The 18,025-nt window shown below is 39.5% G+C and overlaps 1 long non-coding RNA gene across 1 annotated transcript in view; it reads right to left on the bottom strand.

The window, feature by feature from the left end:
- The window catches only part of LOC146718878 (uncharacterized), an 81,231-nt gene extending 64,244 nt beyond the window's left edge, over positions 1 to 16,987 (bottom strand). Inside the window, exon 1 of the long non-coding RNA XR_014920482.1 lies at positions 16,782 to 16,987. This is a non-coding gene — a long non-coding RNA (uncharacterized LOC146718878). The remainder of the gene's footprint in view (positions 1 to 16,781) is intronic.
- Positions 16,988 to 18,025: the final 1,038 nt, after the last annotated feature.

Raw genomic sequence — 18,025 nt, 5'->3', positions numbered from 1 at the left:
TAAGCAGCTAGCTTTAACAGCTAACTACCAAAAAACGATCAATTTGTAGGAATATCATCCCGAGCACCCTCAAAAAGCTGAAAGGGTGTGAAAGCCACATTACTAAACTTAAGTCTTAAATCGCTTCACTTTATTTCAACATACAAATATAATGCATTAAGATTTCACGCAATATTTCAATGAAGTGGTGACTAAATGACCAAATTATACAGTCATAAAGAAAATATTAATGCACCCCCCTTGTACTAAACAAGAGCTGAACTAAGAGCTGCTAAATGAACAGCTATAACCACTGTGACTAAATAAAACCTCCCACCTCGTCACAGAGAAAAAAACCACATGCTCTGAAGACATTCACTAGTTGCGCAGTGTAAATCTGCCCAGGACTGTTATTTGCTGTCTGAGAACCCAGTCCTTCCAAACCTGAATGCGATGTAAAGCCTTTATCTGCAGCTGTCTTTCTGTGTTCCTTGTACACACACAACAGTGTTTAGAGCAAAGGCGTGATCACATAACTTCCTGTCTCCTTTCTGCTTTGTGGAAGCATGAAGTTACTGAACTGAACCCCCCCCTGCAGTTTTTTGCTCTCTGTTGGTTAAATAAGCCATTTCACCTTCTTTTCACCCCCCTCGATCTGCTCACACGAGCTGTCATTCCATTACGCTGAGATGTCGAGTGTTTCTGGGGTTTTTTCTGAGGCGAATTCTTATCCTTTACGTCAGTCAAGTATTGCACAACAGATATTAAACACTGTGCTTGTTAAGAATTCTTGGATTACGCTAGAATCCCTTTGAATATAACATATTCTACCGTTTAAAATGCAACAATGTTTACCACTAATATAGTCTTGGGAAATCCTGGAGTCACTGAATTATCTGACAATCTGCTGATTATGGTACTGCACATTTTTTTGGTCTATGAAACATGGAAAAATAATGAAAGTTCAAGTGCTTCCATTTCAATTTATGTTCACATGAAACAAAAGATGGCTTGAAATGCTGCAGAGCAACATGTGACATAGATGTATGTCGCATTCCCATTAGATTAATATTAAATGAAAGCAAGTCAGTCAGCAAACAAATAAAGAGTTAGCGTCAAAAAATACTGAACATTTGAAGTAAGTTATTATTTATATCTGACTGAAGTGGTGCTGTAAATGAATTTTGGAACAGTTAACAAAAGATTTGCATTTTCTCAGTGATTTTTAAGTGATTACTTATATTTATAATCCAGCCATATATTTTCCTGACTGTTTTTCCAATGCAGTATTGCAGGGATGTGTATAATCATAGATATTCAATCCTTAAATATTTCTTTCCTGTTCTTTCATAAATCACCATTCCTTTTTATTTATTATTGATCTGTCAGAGGAATAGCAAGTCATGAATGTCAAGTCAGTAGTAGGGATCATCTGGGCTGTCCGCCTGTAATTTGCACAATCTGGACGGCGTCATTTCTCTGCCAAAAATGTATATCCCTGCTCAAATTGAATGTGTCGCCTCATTGCTTCGTGGGCCAGCAGGGCAGAGGAATGGTCATAATTGAAGGGAGAATTAGCAAAACCTTAAATATATGGCAGGTGATATATCATTACCCATAGACTTGACCCTACCTGACCCCTTCCTACTCCCATGTGGTTTCCTGTTCAGGCTGGTGTGCGGTAGGCAAAGGGGGCCTCTGCTGCCTCTCAAGCAGCTAAATCAACAGCGTCTCGCCACAGCTTGCGTTGGAGTGTTTTGCTTGAACGGTTTCATGAAAAACTAATCATCTGTTCATCATGGAGATCAAACATACACCGAATGCAATGATCAGGAAAAGCAATCTGATAATGCTTGAAGAGTCAGTAGTCCAGATATAATAATTTCCAGATTAAAAACGTCCCTCCCCTCCTCCTTATGGCTCATCCCTGGACCTCCTCTCAGCTTTTATGCCCTCATTGAAGTTCAAGCAAGACAGGAAAATTGTTATCATGTTTGTAATTGCTGCTCAATAGGCTGATGCGCAGCCACAGCCTATCTCCATGTCCTGAACATTTGTCAAAGAGCGATAACCAAACCTTATCAAGACTCATTTGTATTCTGTGTTCCTCTGAAAACACGCAACTAAAAAACTCCAATTCGATTTCATAATAATATTTTATTCCCAGAGTGCAAGTTAAATTTACTCTAACCTTAATAAAAGATTTTATAAGTTATACAGAAAAAAAAGCGAACACTGTCTTTCAAGGAGCCCTATTGAAATTTCTAATATCGATATGTTGTCTTTGATCTCGTACCGTACCATTTTCAAGCTTCACATAAAGAATGCAGTAATTACAAGAGACGTTATTGACAATCAGACCACCCAGCCATACACAGGTATCTATTTCCACTTTTAAAGGCGACATGTGAACAAATGTAGGGTCAAGGCAATCTTCCTCCTTCTCTAATAGCCTGCTAAAAAATGGGATGAGAAAGTTTTACACTGACTGCAGAAAAGTTGTTTCAAGGAAACCATTTAAAGTTGGCCAGTATCAAGGTTCCCTAGAGATCAGAGGAGAAAAAAGATGATTTATTATGTACCGAGACTCTCTCAAGCTTAAAACAATTACCTGCAGATGCCCCATAAGCAAATAAAGTGAAAATAAATAGTAGCTGTGTAATGTTTGATTCACCCGCTGAACATAATAACATTTTGTCATTTCCACAAAGTGGACTGGAATGAAATTAGAGGTCCCTGTAGCCTGTAATGAAATGTGGTGTCTTGTGACTCTAATGCAGTTTGTCATCATTTGGATATATTAATGCTCTTCTTCAACTTTCGTTTGATTGATGAAGGCTCCAGTAATAAAGACAAGCAAAAACATCACAGGACTCTAGCTGCACACTGCTGTCCAGTCTGCATTATGAATTTTAAGAGACAAAGTATGAGTTGAACAGCTAAAATTAAATTTATAAACAAACCTGACATCTTCTGTAACTTGCAGGTGAAATTAACTTTTAATAAAAATGATAACAGAATAGCTTTTGAGTTTGATTTTTTGATTTGTCATTGATTGGAGAAGAGTTATGGAGCAAAAAAAGAAAAGAAAAAAAAGACAGAATGTGAAGTCAATTATTGACTTATTATAGTTTGGAATTATATTAACTGAGACAGGCCAACATTTGCATTAAGATTTGTTATGTTATGCACAATTTTATTGCATGAGATGCAAACATTTAATTATGCTTTTCTTTGTTAAACAAAAACATGTTTTTCATTATAATTTATAACCAAAGAGAGTAGTTGAATCTAGTGAGTTTTTCGCTCTAGAGTAAAAATAGGATGACAAACTCTTTGTTGCTAGGAAAAAATACCTTTTTAATGTTTTGCTGTTGGAGACCAAACACCAGCAGTTGCTGTGACCAACCTCTGGACAGCTATTTTCAATCACAAGGTGACAGGCACAGGTGGACATGTCCTGTCTCTAAACAATCGTGGTTCAACTTGGGCTGGTGAAGCTTTGCAAATAATTGCTGTCTAATTTTTTAAATGCAAACAAATTGCCAGCACTTTGCAATCAATCTGAGTCAGTCTGCACCAAGAAGCTCAACTTGTCTCTGGTGCATCTTGTTGCAATAGGGGGCCCGACTCAACTGGTTGCTAATTGGTTTTATTTTGGTTAAATTCCTACAATACAATTAAGGGTTGTTACTTTATTTGTGGTGGGATGTCCAAATTTGTGTTGAAAATCTGTGGTGGTTTGATGGAAACAGATTTGGTGCAGACAACGACAGATATGTGGTATGTTTTTAAGTCTCCATATTATCACAGATTGCATGTAATTGCAACTTGATCCCATTCAATTCAAACTTATTGCAGATTGTCTCTTTGCACATCACTGTCTTGTTGCTTTGAAGACAGCACCTTAGTTGTCTGTGACGCAACCATTTCAAAGGTGAGATTGCAAATTTATGGCACATAAATTTGAAGTAATGTTGGACATGCCACGGTTTTCAACTGCTGTTTTCCTTAGTGTAAATGTAGATAAGCTAACAAATAAAAAGGATCCCGATAAACAACATTGAACTTGTGATTTCATCAGCACCGATGTGACACAGAAAATGTGGGTATAAAAACTCAAAATCTATAAAAGCAAGGAGCAACTCAGGAACGAGCATCCAGCGTAAAAATCTTCCAAAACAAACATGCGGTGGGACCTACGTTGGTGACCTCTGTTGAATAAGAGAGCACCAGAAAATAGTGTCTATATTTTAAGCTTTGGATGAATGCAAAACACAAACAAAAACAAAGCAAAATTTAATTATTGATGTGATTGCTAGTAAATTCAACAATTCCCTTCTCAGTTGTCACAGTTTTAATTTACCACAGAACTATATGGGCTTTATCTTCCGAGGAAGCAGCTGGCAGGAACACTCTCTCCACTAGAGATGGGGTTCAAATGGACCGCTGGACAGCCCACTGGGACCAAGAAAGATAAAATACAGTTGATCCACAATGGAGTACACAGCTACAAATCCCCAAGGCTGCAGTATCACTCGCATTTCTATTGCATTACCCCTCATTACAAAAACACCACCTCAGGGCAAAACTAGAAGATACACATTGTAAACTTTATCTGCGCCCACATCTTATATAATAGTTTGCATTAAGTAGCCCTCTGGTGGCAATAGGTTGATTTATTTCCGCGGTGAGGCTTAAAAAAACACACAAATAAAGCTTGGTGTGTCTAATTTTACTGTCGCCCTTCAAAGCTGCGAGCAGAAAGGGAGGTCATTACTGGGTGACGGGGGAGGCATCGGTTAATCTGTGAATAATGTCAAGGGTGAGGTTGGAGTGATGTGTGAGGGTGGGGTATTTAGGTGGAGAGATGCTTAGATTGTGTTGTCTGGCAGCTCATCTATATTTTATGCTGCCACTCAGACAAATGAAACAGGAGCCACCCGGAACAAGGGGGGACCCTCTGACACTTCAAAGGGAAGTCCTATGGGTGGTTTCTTATTGAAGCTAGGCCTGTACCAACCCAGACCCACATACATAACCCCCTCAACACATGCTGGGAAGCTGCTGGGGCCTCATTAACCCTTAAACAGGCTTGTGAGGGGTGTGACGTTCACAGGACTAATTACCTATCCAACTGACTGAGACAAGTGCGCCTGCCCCGTCACACAAACACACACCACTAAGTGCTGGCGGAGTTTATGATAACAGAGATAGCGGTGGTAGATGCTCCAGAGTGTTTGCCCTAAATGAAAACCCTGATCCACTGTTTTGTTTTTTTTTTGCGATGATTAGCAGTTTCAGAGCCTTGCTCCCCCTCCCCCTTCATACCCTGTCATACAATAGCAGTATTTCATGATTAGTGAAATCTGACAGTGATAATGAGGAGAACGGAAAGATGAAAGGGGAGGAAAGAGAAGGGACACAGGATGAGAGAAAAAGAGGCACATATCAAAGAAGGGACTAATTGAGGTAACACAGCAAGCCAAATCCACATCCCGATTTGCATAAAACAGTGAAGCTTCATTTGGCCATCTCTAACGACGCTAATGTCTTAACAAATTAATTTTGCTAATTAGGCACGCCCAGTGGAGCTCACCAGCAGATTAAGCAGATTAAACAAACAGATGCTGATTACCCATGGGCAGGCTGAGAGGTGCTTTTCTCTGGGTATTGTCGCCATGTTTCCTTGTGACTTCTGCGGCATCTCACTCAATAATACAGGTTTATACACCATGATATGTATGATACAGCAGCTCTCTACAAGAATGAGGAGTATGTTCAGACCGAGCATTCGGTGCCAGCTGTCATGTACCGCACACATCTTGAGTCATAAAATCTTCAGGCGTAACAGTGCAGCTAAAATATACACAAAATAACTGAATCCAATAAGATTCCTCCTGTAGGGAGATATAAGCGTGGATGTTGGACCATTTTTTTGACATAAATATTTAATTTAATGTAAGGCAAAAGTACTTGGCAGAGAGAGAGTGTGTGTGAGAGCAAGCAAGGCAGAGGAATTTTGAAAACAATGGTGGCACAGTCATTTCTGCTCTCGGTTTAACTGGATATTATTGGACAATAAACTAAAACACAAGTCCTGTTGAACAGATTATGCAAATCTCGCTTTGCTTTGTTCTCTTTGAAATGTGTTCAGTTTCTTCCGATTGACACAAATTTAAATTCGACATCTTCACTGCACTTCTTTTGTGATTTTGTTTATTTTTGGTGCTCGTAATGTCTCCCAGAATGCCTCCTGCTGAGAAGTGGGAATTTGTTACATATAGTGTTCATGAAGAGATGTGACAAACAGGAACCACCAAAGACAATATGTTATTTTGAAATTTTAAGGGAAGTGATCCAGATCTGCACCAGAGTTTAATGGGCTCTTCCACTGCACATGCTAAGCTTGGTACTTTTGCAAGTTTTCTGACAAACAAATGGACAAAAGGGTGCAAATCCACCCTTTATAAGGTCTGCTTAGCTTAACAATGTGTCTATTGTCCATGTGAAGAAAAAATAAATAAATTTTACTACTGGCGTAGAATACTAGGTGTATCCTGTCTATTATCCTATAACAGCTGGTATAGACTCCAGTCCCCACCCACCAACTTTAAGCTGGATAAGAAAACTGGTGCACGGATGGATAAATGTTTCAGGATATTTACATTATGTAGAAATCTACTTTTCACATTTCTGCTTCATTTCCACTTTCTAGTAGGCTTTTAATAAGAACAAACTAGAATAATCAAATTAATTTTGAGTTCATCTCAATTCATTTCTGTGTGTTGTCCAAACAACACAATGTAAGGAATATGGAGAGTAGATAAAACGCTGAATAAATCTGAATCAGTCTGGACTGTTGAGTTTTCATATTTTATATTCCCATATAAAGGCTGCCTGAATAAAAGAGTGGCTGCATGCTGAGTGCTGAGTATAATTTTGTTTAAAAGTCTCTAAATTTCTTAGAACTTCTGTTTAAAATCTAAGATTTTCTAGCTGCACTGAAAGTAAGTAGTGAAATGTGAATTTCTGTGCACCTAGATGGAAAAAGATTTGCATTTGCATCACAGTTAATTGCTGCAGTATCACACACTGTACATGTAATTGCCAACAACCTCAATCAGGCAAATTGTTTGCAGGCTGATAGAAAGTTACTTTGAAGACCTCAACTGACTACGAGGGGTTGCAGACTTGATTCTGAAGCAGTGATATGAAAGGCAATGAGATTGCAATTGTGTCTATGTGTCTATGTAACTAGCTTCTTGTACTAGAATTCCAAAGGAATAACTATAGTATAATCCATCCATCCATTCATTTGGTGGAGCCTATCCCAGCTGTCACATGGTCATCTGTCTATCACAGAGCTATAATACATGAAAGCTGGAAAATGTCCCCCCCGACTTAGACTTTCATATTTGCAATGATACAAATTAGCATACAAATGTTATCAGGGTTTCATCTCACCAATATTTGCTGATCTCCACGTGACTCTAACTCTTGTACATTTTCTATTTTAGACAATACACATAAGATGGAAAGACATGGTCAGGTGCTTGACAAAAAAGTTGTAAATAACAGGCAGAGCACGTCTGGTTCTGAGTTATTAATTCTCAACAGTCTCCATGCAACAAACACATTCAACAAAACTGAACTCTGAGCGTTTGCCCCTTTGCTTCTAACTGTCAAAACAACACACTTTACCTTCACCAGCATATTTTTACTCAGTGGCAGCCTGAGAGGAATGAAGTGCAGCTCGCAGGTGTAAAAAAAAAAATCTCCATCACACATCAAAACTTTTATCATTTTTTTCTGAGAATTTGAGCATAACATGTTCAGCATGATGATTTCTGAGCAATTGAGGGATTGTTATCTCTGCTGTCTTTTCTCCAAATTTTTATCCTCACCCTCACTGCTAGGTCCCAGCTCAAGTATCCCTGCACCAGTCCCCTGGTGGTGTGTTGTGTGACAGCTGCTGCCCTCTTTGGCAATGGTGAAATGAATAGATTATGAGCAGTAATTAGGTATACAGCAAAATCAATGTGCTCTGGGGCAAGACCTGGGGGTGGGGTAGGAGGTAGGGGTGTAGGGCAGAAGGCTGTGTGAGGGAGAGAGAGGGGGAGGAAGGAAGTAGCAGGGGGTGTCAGTGAGAAGCAATAGATGGGTAGAGAAAGGAGGGGTGAAGCATGCAAGGCAATGGGTTTGTCTGCTGTTCACAGAAGGTTTGTCAAAGAATATATGTTACCAATACTGGGCATACTGGCAACATTGTAGTCACTACGTGGATTTGCAAGGTTTTTGCAAAGAGTAAAAAAAAAACCTAATTCAAATGTAAACAACAGGAGCAATTTATTATTAAAGTGAATAAACAAAGATGATAAAGATAAAATTAATTTACAGACATAAATGGGATTCTTCTAAACCACACAGAGAAAAAGTCATGTAACTGAAGGAGACTACAGAGTTTTTTTTTTCAAATGTTAAAACAAGAGCGAGACTGAAATTTGTGATATTGTCTTGAGAACATCAAAATAATGTCCCCCAATTTACCCCATTTCAATTTGATACGTATTTCTGAAGACGTGAACAATTTATCCATTTTTGACACATGTGACAATGGAAAGTCCTTCCCCCAAAATTCCTGACTCATGATATGGATCAATACTGACTCAAATATTCATCACTTGGTAAGCAGGGGCTAGTAAAATCTCGACAACTTTCATGCATATCTGCCCATCAGTCTTCCAATAACAAGAACACAGTGGTATGTGGTTAGCACCATTACCTCATAACAATAAGGTCCTGGGTTTAAATCCACTGGTTGGTTGGGGCCTTTCTCTATGCTGGTTGTCTTCGGTTATTCTGACTTTCTTCGAAAGACATACGTGTTAGATTAACTGGTCTAAATTGGCCATTAGTGTGAAATGTTATCGGTGTCTCTCTGTCAATCCTTCAGTAGATGGGTGGCCTGTCCAGGGTATACCCAGCCTCTGACCCTTTGACTGACTGCTATTTGGCTTCACCCTACCTGTTGGATAAGTGGAAGAAAGAGGATGGATGGGCCATCAATAGCAGAGGTAACAGTAATATCAAGTACCCTGCAAAGAAATAGTAAATCAGTTTTAACACTAATGAATATTTTTGTGACTCCTGGTTATATAACATGTAGCCCAATGAAGAAAACTCAGTTCTATGCTAGTGTTACACAAAACCAGAACCATTATCTTTAGTCATACTGAACTGTGCTCATTGCAAAGATGTTCCAACTCACACTACAACACTGTCAAATTGGAAGTCATTTTGGTCAACTGGTTAAAGAGTCTTCCTTTCAAACAACCTGCACAGCCAACAGTTTTTAAGAAGTGCAACTGCCAGCCCAATTAAGGGGTTAAACACAGCCTGCCAGTCTGTTCAGACTGACTAAAATCCACTTTCAGCTAAATCCACTTTCATTACTAAACCTGACTTAGCTGACTTAGATATAATAATATTGCCTCTGCTTCTTCTGTATATCAAGGGTGGAGTGCTGCAAAATGTCAAAAACGTCTTTGTTTAGCAGACTACAGTACCATCACTAAGAGAACCATAGCCAAAACTACAAATATGCAAATTAGAACAAATTGGAAATACTTTATATTATCAATATAAGTTTCTATCAATATTTTTGATAGAAACTTTAAAAACCCGAGGTGTGGAATATAACAGTTCTTCTTGTGTATGTCTGCTTACATCTTGTCATAAAGAGTGAAATAAAAACTTTAAAGCCAGGTGTTTTTAAAGGAACAGCAAAAGAAAAGGAACATGTTGCATAAAGAAGGAGGCTGGGATAAGAAAGAGGTGGTGGTGTAGGATGGTGCTATACTCTCCAAACCCTAAATATATCCTCCAGTAATGTATCTTACTCCTTTTTAGTGGCAGAGGGCTGAATGACCTGCCTGTGATCTTCTCCATAATTAACATATGCTTGTTAGTCAAGGTTGGTTGGAAGCTCTGCGACACCCCCCCCCCCCCACACACACACACACACCAGAATAAAGCTCTGCTTCTCACTTAGAGGCAAATGAGGCAGACACTGTGAGTTGTAAAACACCAAGCAAAAGAGTAACAGCCATAAAGGCTCGGTTTACAAAGTAATCACGCTGTGTCAATCACTTTTAAGGACATTATCTTACATGTTAATTTCTGCAGTCTCTTTCATTTTCTTTGAGTTCAAATAACACTTATCAGCATCAGTGCCAAGGGTAAGTCTGATCAAATTTGCTCTGAAAATGACTCCAGACCACTTTAATAGGGTCATGAATATGAAGTGCTGATAGCGCATGTGTGGTATTTGTCCAATCTCTCCCAACCTCATTTGGACATAATGAAGACATGCCCCTACTTCTGATTATCCCCTCAATTTCCCAGGGCTCTTGACCTCTCAGTAAGAAGATAAATAGAATCTGTTTAACCTATCAGGATAACTGATGAGAATCACTGTGTATATAAGCTGAGTTATGCCAATTTATTCACCAATAGAAAATCCAAGACTTTATTTTTTTTTTACATGATTATCACATTATCAAGTGTCTCTGCAGTTAGAGGCCTTTCTGTTAAATGTGAATTGAATGATTACTGACTTTGCTCAAGATCAAATCCAATATTTAGCATTTTTATCTATCTATCTATCTATCTATCTATCTATCTATCTATCTATCTATCTATCTATCTATCTATCTATCTATCTATCTATCTATCTATCTATCTATCCATCCATCCATCCATCCATCCATCCATCCATCCATCCATCCATCCATCCATCCATCCATCTATTTATCTATGGAACAAGAAGATATCATATTAAGATGACAGAAAGGCTGAGTGCTGAGTTATTGGTTACTGGTTGATGTTACTGGTTGATGCTAGCAACCTCAGGTAGCATAGTCCATAGACTATATAGATGCTCTGCTAATTAGTGCCAAATGAAAAATGAAGCCACTGTGCCTGCCTTCCTTTTAGTGCCTTATAGTGGCAAGCTCCAAAAGGGAGTCAATTCCCATAGTCTGTCATGTTAAAATGCCCAGTGTTACATCATTAAAAAGCATGTTTATAATCTAGTCGGGGGTGGAGGTTTATAACCAATCTATCTGCGTGCTGGGGTTATGGGCATAGCTGTTTTTATTGACATGAGCCCAGACACACAGCTTAAACATCTGCTAGGCCTCACTTCTGCTAACTAGAGTCACTAAGCTACATGTGTGATCCTTTAATAACCATCCGAGAAGTTTTTGCTTCGGTTTTAGAGAGTGAAAATCTACTGTTTTATTAGCCTTTTTTTTTTTTTTTTTATCACTGATTACAGATTATCTGTATCATTTCACTCATACACTTTATGGATGCAGCTTTATAATCTACCTGGCTAGCATTAGCTAAGCGATCACTATATCTATGAAAGCCATATGAAAAAAGTTTTCACGGGACTTTATACACTCCTGTGAAAAACACAGTATACAGCCTTCTTTGGAAGTGATACACATTGCAAATGTGATGTACAGCTAACACAGATTACCACGACTCCACCAACTGTCTAGCACAGGGGTGGGGAATTACAGGACTCAAGGGCTGGTGTCCTGCAAGTTTTAGATGTGTCCATGATCCAACACAGCTGATTTAAATGGCTAAATTACCTCCTCAGCATGTCATGAAGTTCTCCAGAGGCCTAGTAAGGAATTAATCATTTGATTCAGGCGTGTTGACCCAGGGTGAAATCTAAAACCTGCAGGACACCGGCCCTTGAGGCATGGAGTTTCCCCACCCCTGGTCTAGCATGGTGGTGGAGTGGTGACGATTTGTGCTTCCTTTGCAGCCACAGGACCTGGGCACCTAGCTGTCACCCAGCGAGTCCAGACCTCAGTCCAATTCAGATGTTTTACGAGAGCTGTTCAGAAACAAACGCTTGTAAACCTCAATGAACTGAAACAACACTGTAAAGAAGAGTGGGTCAAAACTCTTCCACACTGATGTGAGAGACTGAAAAAGTCAAACGGCAAACTATTACTTTCAGTTATTGCTACTAAAGGTTGTTTTACAAGTCAATGGATGGTGGAGTGTATTTAGTTTTTCACAAGGCTGCAGGTAGTCTTATGAAAATGTTCTTTTTCTCATTATTGCATCTATGCATTTACTTTGTAGTTTTTTATGTTTCAAAGGTGTTTCTCAACACATGAGGGAGTTGAAGTTGCAGAGAGATGTAAAGTTATCCATCTTGTGCATGAATATAATGTAGTGATATGAAGTTAACTACTGTATGATGAGTGATTATTCATGTTGCAATACGATAAATAAAGGCATTTTATATATGAATAATCTGGTATCTGCCCTGAACCAATTGGTTGACCTCTACTTTCAAACCCCAGCTTACTTCAAATGCTACACCTTACTCATGAAAAAGCGCAGATGAAAGAGTAAATGTTGCCATGGGTCAGAAAGAGGAAAACAAGAGGGAATAAACAGAGAAAAAGGAAGGAAAATGTTAACATCCATGTGTGGTTCTGCAGCCACAAGCGCAATTGTACTGTATGCATGTTTATATGCGTGTGCATGGGGTGGGGTGGGGGGTGTTGAGTGCTGTCTGGTTATGTAGAGGTGTCTCGTCTCTATGTATGTGTGTGTGTGTGTGTGTGTGTGTGTGCATTTGCTCTCAGAGCATCTCAGTGACATCAAAGCACTGTGCAAACTGAGCCCCTGGCAGCTCTTTAGAATCCCATCTCCCCTCTCTGTTTAAAGCAGGCTAGAGAGAAAAGACCCAAACTAATAAAAGAGGTGTTATTCAAAAGAGGAATAGACTGCTCAAATGTGTGTCATGTTTGTGTGTGCGCATGGCTCAGAGAGGCAGAGAGGAGGAAGGAATATATGGAAAAGAGAGGAAAGGGGTGTAAAAAGACGGAGGGATAACAGAGATAAATAGCAAAGTGAGGGTTATAGAGAGGAAAGGATAGAGGGCACAGGGAGTAAATAGAGGAAAAAACACAAAAGAAAAGAAGTCAGTGTTTTCACAAAGCCTTGCTCTTTTTGCACTGCTCTTCATAGCTCATTTCTCCTTGTGATACTGACACAAAAGGTGAAGTGACTGTGTGTATAATCAAACAAAGCACATGCCCAAAACTGTACATTTTACAGGCTTTGTTCGTGCCAAAGGTTGTACTGTGAGCTGAAAGCAATGGTTTTGTGCTTATAGGGAGAAGAAAGAGAAGAAAGACAAAAAAAGAAAAAGAATTTCTCCTGATTTTTAGGTTTCATATCCAAAACATCTCAGGGAAATCAAGTGCATTCCTTCACTGAGTGCAGTATCACCAGTTCCTGTTGGTTGGTGTCTTTATCATTTAACCTTTCTTTTAATGGCTGCCAATCATTTGCATAACCTTGCACGAGTTTCCTGAAAAAAAAGAAGAAGAGCTGAGCATGTTCTCTTTTCTTCTTTTAGCAGCTCTCTGACTCAAGAGGCAGTGAGCGAGAAATCGAAAGCTTGAGACAGAGGATGGAGTGCAGAGGGAGGAAAGCCCACTTCAATTGATGTTGTAAAATAAAATACTTTGTAAAAGGCAAATAAATGCTGCAGTGAGTGGAAGATTCATGCGCTCAAATAAACTGGGGCTTTTGAATTTTTAATTAGAGCAGCCCTAATTATGGCCATCAGACGGCACTTCTAAACACACTCACTGCACTTTCTCCCCATTGCTCTTTTCCCCCAGCCTCTCCAGTTTGGCTTTGGACGAGGCCTCAGTCCGGGTGTATTTTTCCATGCCATTAATATTTGATGAAAATGGGCCAGGCTGCATCAGCTGCTCATCGCCACTAAGAACATGGCCTCCATTATGAGCCCTGTGCTTCCTCTCAGCCGCGTACATTAGCAAGATGACAGAACGCAACAGCACGCGCAGACGGATGTGAGGCGCGGATGCGTGTACGCACACGTGTTAGAATATCGGTTGTGTGTGCGAGTGTGTGCATGTGTGTGAGTGCGAGCTCGTCAGCCATCCCTGTCGATTGATGCTATTAGATGTTGAGAAACAGTTGGGTGTGAGCTATAATTGAGCTGACACTAATAATGAAAGCAGATACTGTCTGGAAGCCCTTGGCAATATGCTAAAGATATTGATGCCCCTAATAATTCAGGGGCTCGACAGAGTGAAGGAGAAATCTTTTTTTCTCTTTCAGATCTTGCCCAGGAAGCAGGGAAAAAAGATTTAAAATGGCCCTAAAATGCATTGAAGATCCATCTTTTCCGAGCTTTTTTCTGCTCTCATATTTAGTCGTTATGAATCACTGACAAATGCACAAGGAAGTTCAGACCATATAGATTACAGCATGATGGAGTTTGTGGGAAAATTTTATTGATGCCATATTGTATTGTAGTTAGCTGGATATGGTGATTTTTGGATTTTAAAGGGCTGGTTTTTGGCCTTGTTGCACACACACATACACGCGCGCGCAGGCACACATGTGTGCACACATGCATGCACACTTGTTTCCATGTATCACTCACTGGGGAATGTAGGAAGCCAATGTTAGGGATTGTAAGTTTACGTTGAGCTAGTCAAGGACCTCCATAATGACCAACTCAACCTTGTGATTCGTGTCTGAGAGCCAGGTCCCTGGGGGAGATATGAGCATATGTGTGTTTTTGTGGTGTGTGTATGTGTGTGTGCTGGCAGGGCATAACCTAAAACACAGTCATGTTAAAAAAAGGGTAAGAAGTGCAGTGGATAAAAAGACCAAAGCAAGTAGTGATAGATTTATGAGTCTGACATGTCATATTGATGCATTAATGTTAGTGTCATAGTTTTAAAAATAATGGATAGGAAGCAAACTGCTTTTTGATGGTTCTATATATAGTTCTATATATATATATAGTTAAAATTATCATTACCTCATATATAAATGACTAAAATGAATTGCATTTCTTTCCTTAACTGAAACACACAAAATTCGCATCTTGCCTTTTCTTCTTATGACTTTTCTGGACTTTTAATTTAAATTATTCACAGCCACAGTCGTGCACTTTGGTCAAACCACGAATGCTCCTAAAACATGAAGTGAATGATTGGCAAGTTCCATTTGATGGGACTGAAATGGGCAACTTTGAGTTGAAATTCAGTGGTGATGCCAAATGGAAAGAGACTGGGGTAAGTAGAGTAGAAAACACCTGTCATCTCCAGCTCCCAGTCTCCTTGATTAACATCAAATTTTAATTTTTCTCTCCGAGCTGCGGCTGAAAGGTTGTTACGCTCCTGATGCACAAGCGCTTGTCTCCCAGAGTCTGTAGGTTATAAGGCTAATGCAAACAAGGAAAAGAAATATGACGTGAGGTGAACGTGTGGCTGCGTAAAACACAGAGAAAGAGAGGGGAAAAAAAATCTTTACCCTGTACATCTGTTTTCTTGATGACTACACGTGCTATTGAAATGAACTGTACATTTGTGAATACCGTATCCATCTGTTACATACTAATAGACCCAACATTATTAAAATAAATTCCCACTCTTCCCTGAATTATCGTCTATTGAGCTAAACTGTATCTCACCATGTAAAAATAAAAATCCTATCTGGGGAAATACACAACACAATTACTTCAAAGGCTTCCCCCAAAAGCACAACACAAAGCTGCATAAAAGCAGGACCCCAAACAACTCTAAACGGTTTCAGTCCCAACATGGTGGCTGTAATATTTCTTAATTGGATGATGGAAATCACACGGGCCTTTTGTTTAGCTCCGTGCACCGGGAACACACCACACGCCATCATCTATGACTCTCCCTTGCTCCTTCTTTCTCATTTGCATATTCAGTGAGATATCAATTATTTATCCCTCGCCACAATGACTTGCTGCATTAGTATGTGTCTCCACACTGTATAACATAGCAGTATATGCATTATTCTGAATAATGTGACGAGTGGAATAAATCAGTATGTAAAAATGCCAAATAACAGCAGGATACTGTGAAAATACAGACTTATATAAAATTATTATTATTATATAAACATATTATAATTTATTAAATTATGTTAGGAATTATATATAAAGAGAATTTGTGTTGATTCATAGTTACTGCATAATTACTTGATAAAAACACATAAACAATATTATCACAATGTAATTACATAAATATATTAATTGTATAAATGTATAAATTCATTGTTTTCCACTATGTTTAAGCCAAAATAAATAAACGTAACAGTGAAAGAAAACGATAAAAACATATTCAAAGATTTTCTTTTATTAATCAATTTTAGCCTTTGTGCGCACACACACACACACACACACACACACACACACACATACATGCATTCCTTTACAACTGAATTGCTCTCCCTTAGCATGTGCTATATGCATGTTTATATTAGGTGAGAATAGGACACAATATTTGAAAAGCTTTTAAACAATAACTCCGTTACCCCAAGAGACACATTTCCATTTACACGCTGTTGCCCCTGTGAGGTGTTTTTCCCATCTCATTGCTGTTATTACTGCAGGAAAACAATGTGATCGCTAATCAGAATATTATTTCATCAGTGAGAAGCAGCTCACTATTACAGCTGCACCTCAACCAACAATGACCTGAGGAAAAAAAAAATCATGGCCTCGCCAGCCAATACTCTTTCTCCTTCAAGCCAGCTCCAACACAGACACACGCACGTATACCCACGCAACAAACACACACACACACACACACACACACACACACACACACACATACACAGATTCTCTCACAAACAGAGCAACACACCATCGCCCGTTGCACAGAATAGATGACCACACTTACTTTAAATGTCCCGTGAAGGAAAGTTTTCAGATTTTTTTCTTCTCTCCTCCACCTCCCTCAGACCAACTCCGCTCTTAGTGCTTCGACAAAGATGCGAGAGGAGCTCAGAGAAAGTGTACCCGCCATCGGCACCCATCTGTTAGCCTCTCTTAACAGATATCTATAGCTAAAAAAGCAGGTGGCTCCCTATCATTTTATGCATTTTCTCCCTGTATGGTCTTCTACCTTGCACGGATGCAGACTGTGCTCTCTGCATCTGGTTGCACAAGCACAATCAATATGGAAGGGGAGAGCTATTTTATGATTGGAGAAGTTGTTGTGTTTTTGGTGGTGAAATTCATTATTTAGTATCTGAACCTTCAGCAATTCAGTATCATTTATTCATAAAGTCCCTTTTTGCCAGGAGGAAATGGATACAGCTGCAGCAACCGAGAGAGAGAGAGAGAGTGAGAGAGAGCGAGAATAAGAGAGAGAGAGAAAGAGAGAGAGGGAGGGAGGGAGTGAAGTAAAAGAAGAGAACGATGGGGAGAGATGAAGAGAAAGAACATGTGGGGGGTGTGAGCAGGGGAGGTGGATGGATTGATGATATTGATCAGGCACCTCTTGAAATAAAGGCATAGGGGCTTTATTTTTTCAAGCTCTGATGATTGACAGATAAAGAAAGGAGAAGGCTGGGAGGAGGAGTGGGCCTTGAACATCACATGACGGCACTGAGCGATTAAAGGAGCTCTTCTGACAAGCACAGCGAGGCAGGCTCAAACACACTACAGAGGCAGAAGGATGGATTGTGAGGAATCACTCGAAATGATGTTTGTTTACTTTGCAAAAACACAGGAGAAAGAAGGCAGAGGGGGAGAGTTGTTAAGTGGTGAGGTTCTGTAGATGTGTGTGTGCGTGCAAAACAACTTGCTTTGTAAATTTGTTTCTCAGAAGCTGCAGCTATGGACCGCACAAATGCTGACTAATGTCGAGGCTGCTGCACCATTCTTTGAAAACGAAAGAAAGAGAAAAAAATACAACAGCTGCAATAAAGGCGCCATTTAAAAAAAATAGCACTGCACTCTGTAAAAGTCTGAATCTACAGTGTGTAGTGCAGGGCTGCCCAATCCCAGTCCTTGAGAGCTACTATCCTGCAGCTTTTAGATGCATCCCTACTCCAACACAGCTGAATCAACTGAATGGCTTGTTATCAGGCCTTTGCCAAACACGATGGCATGCTGAAGAGGTAATCAAACCATTTGATT

Source organism: Copadichromis virginalis, linkage group LG1 (assembly GCF_057382275.1).
Source record: "Copadichromis virginalis isolate Kocher_CV1m ecotype Utaka linkage group LG1, C_Virginalis_male_GT1.1, whole genome shotgun sequence".
In the NCBI taxonomy this organism is placed as follows: Eukaryota; Metazoa; Chordata; class Actinopteri; order Cichliformes; family Cichlidae; genus Copadichromis; species Copadichromis virginalis.
Note: the sequence above shows the minus strand (reverse complement) of the source record. Positions and strands in the feature narration are given on the sequence as shown.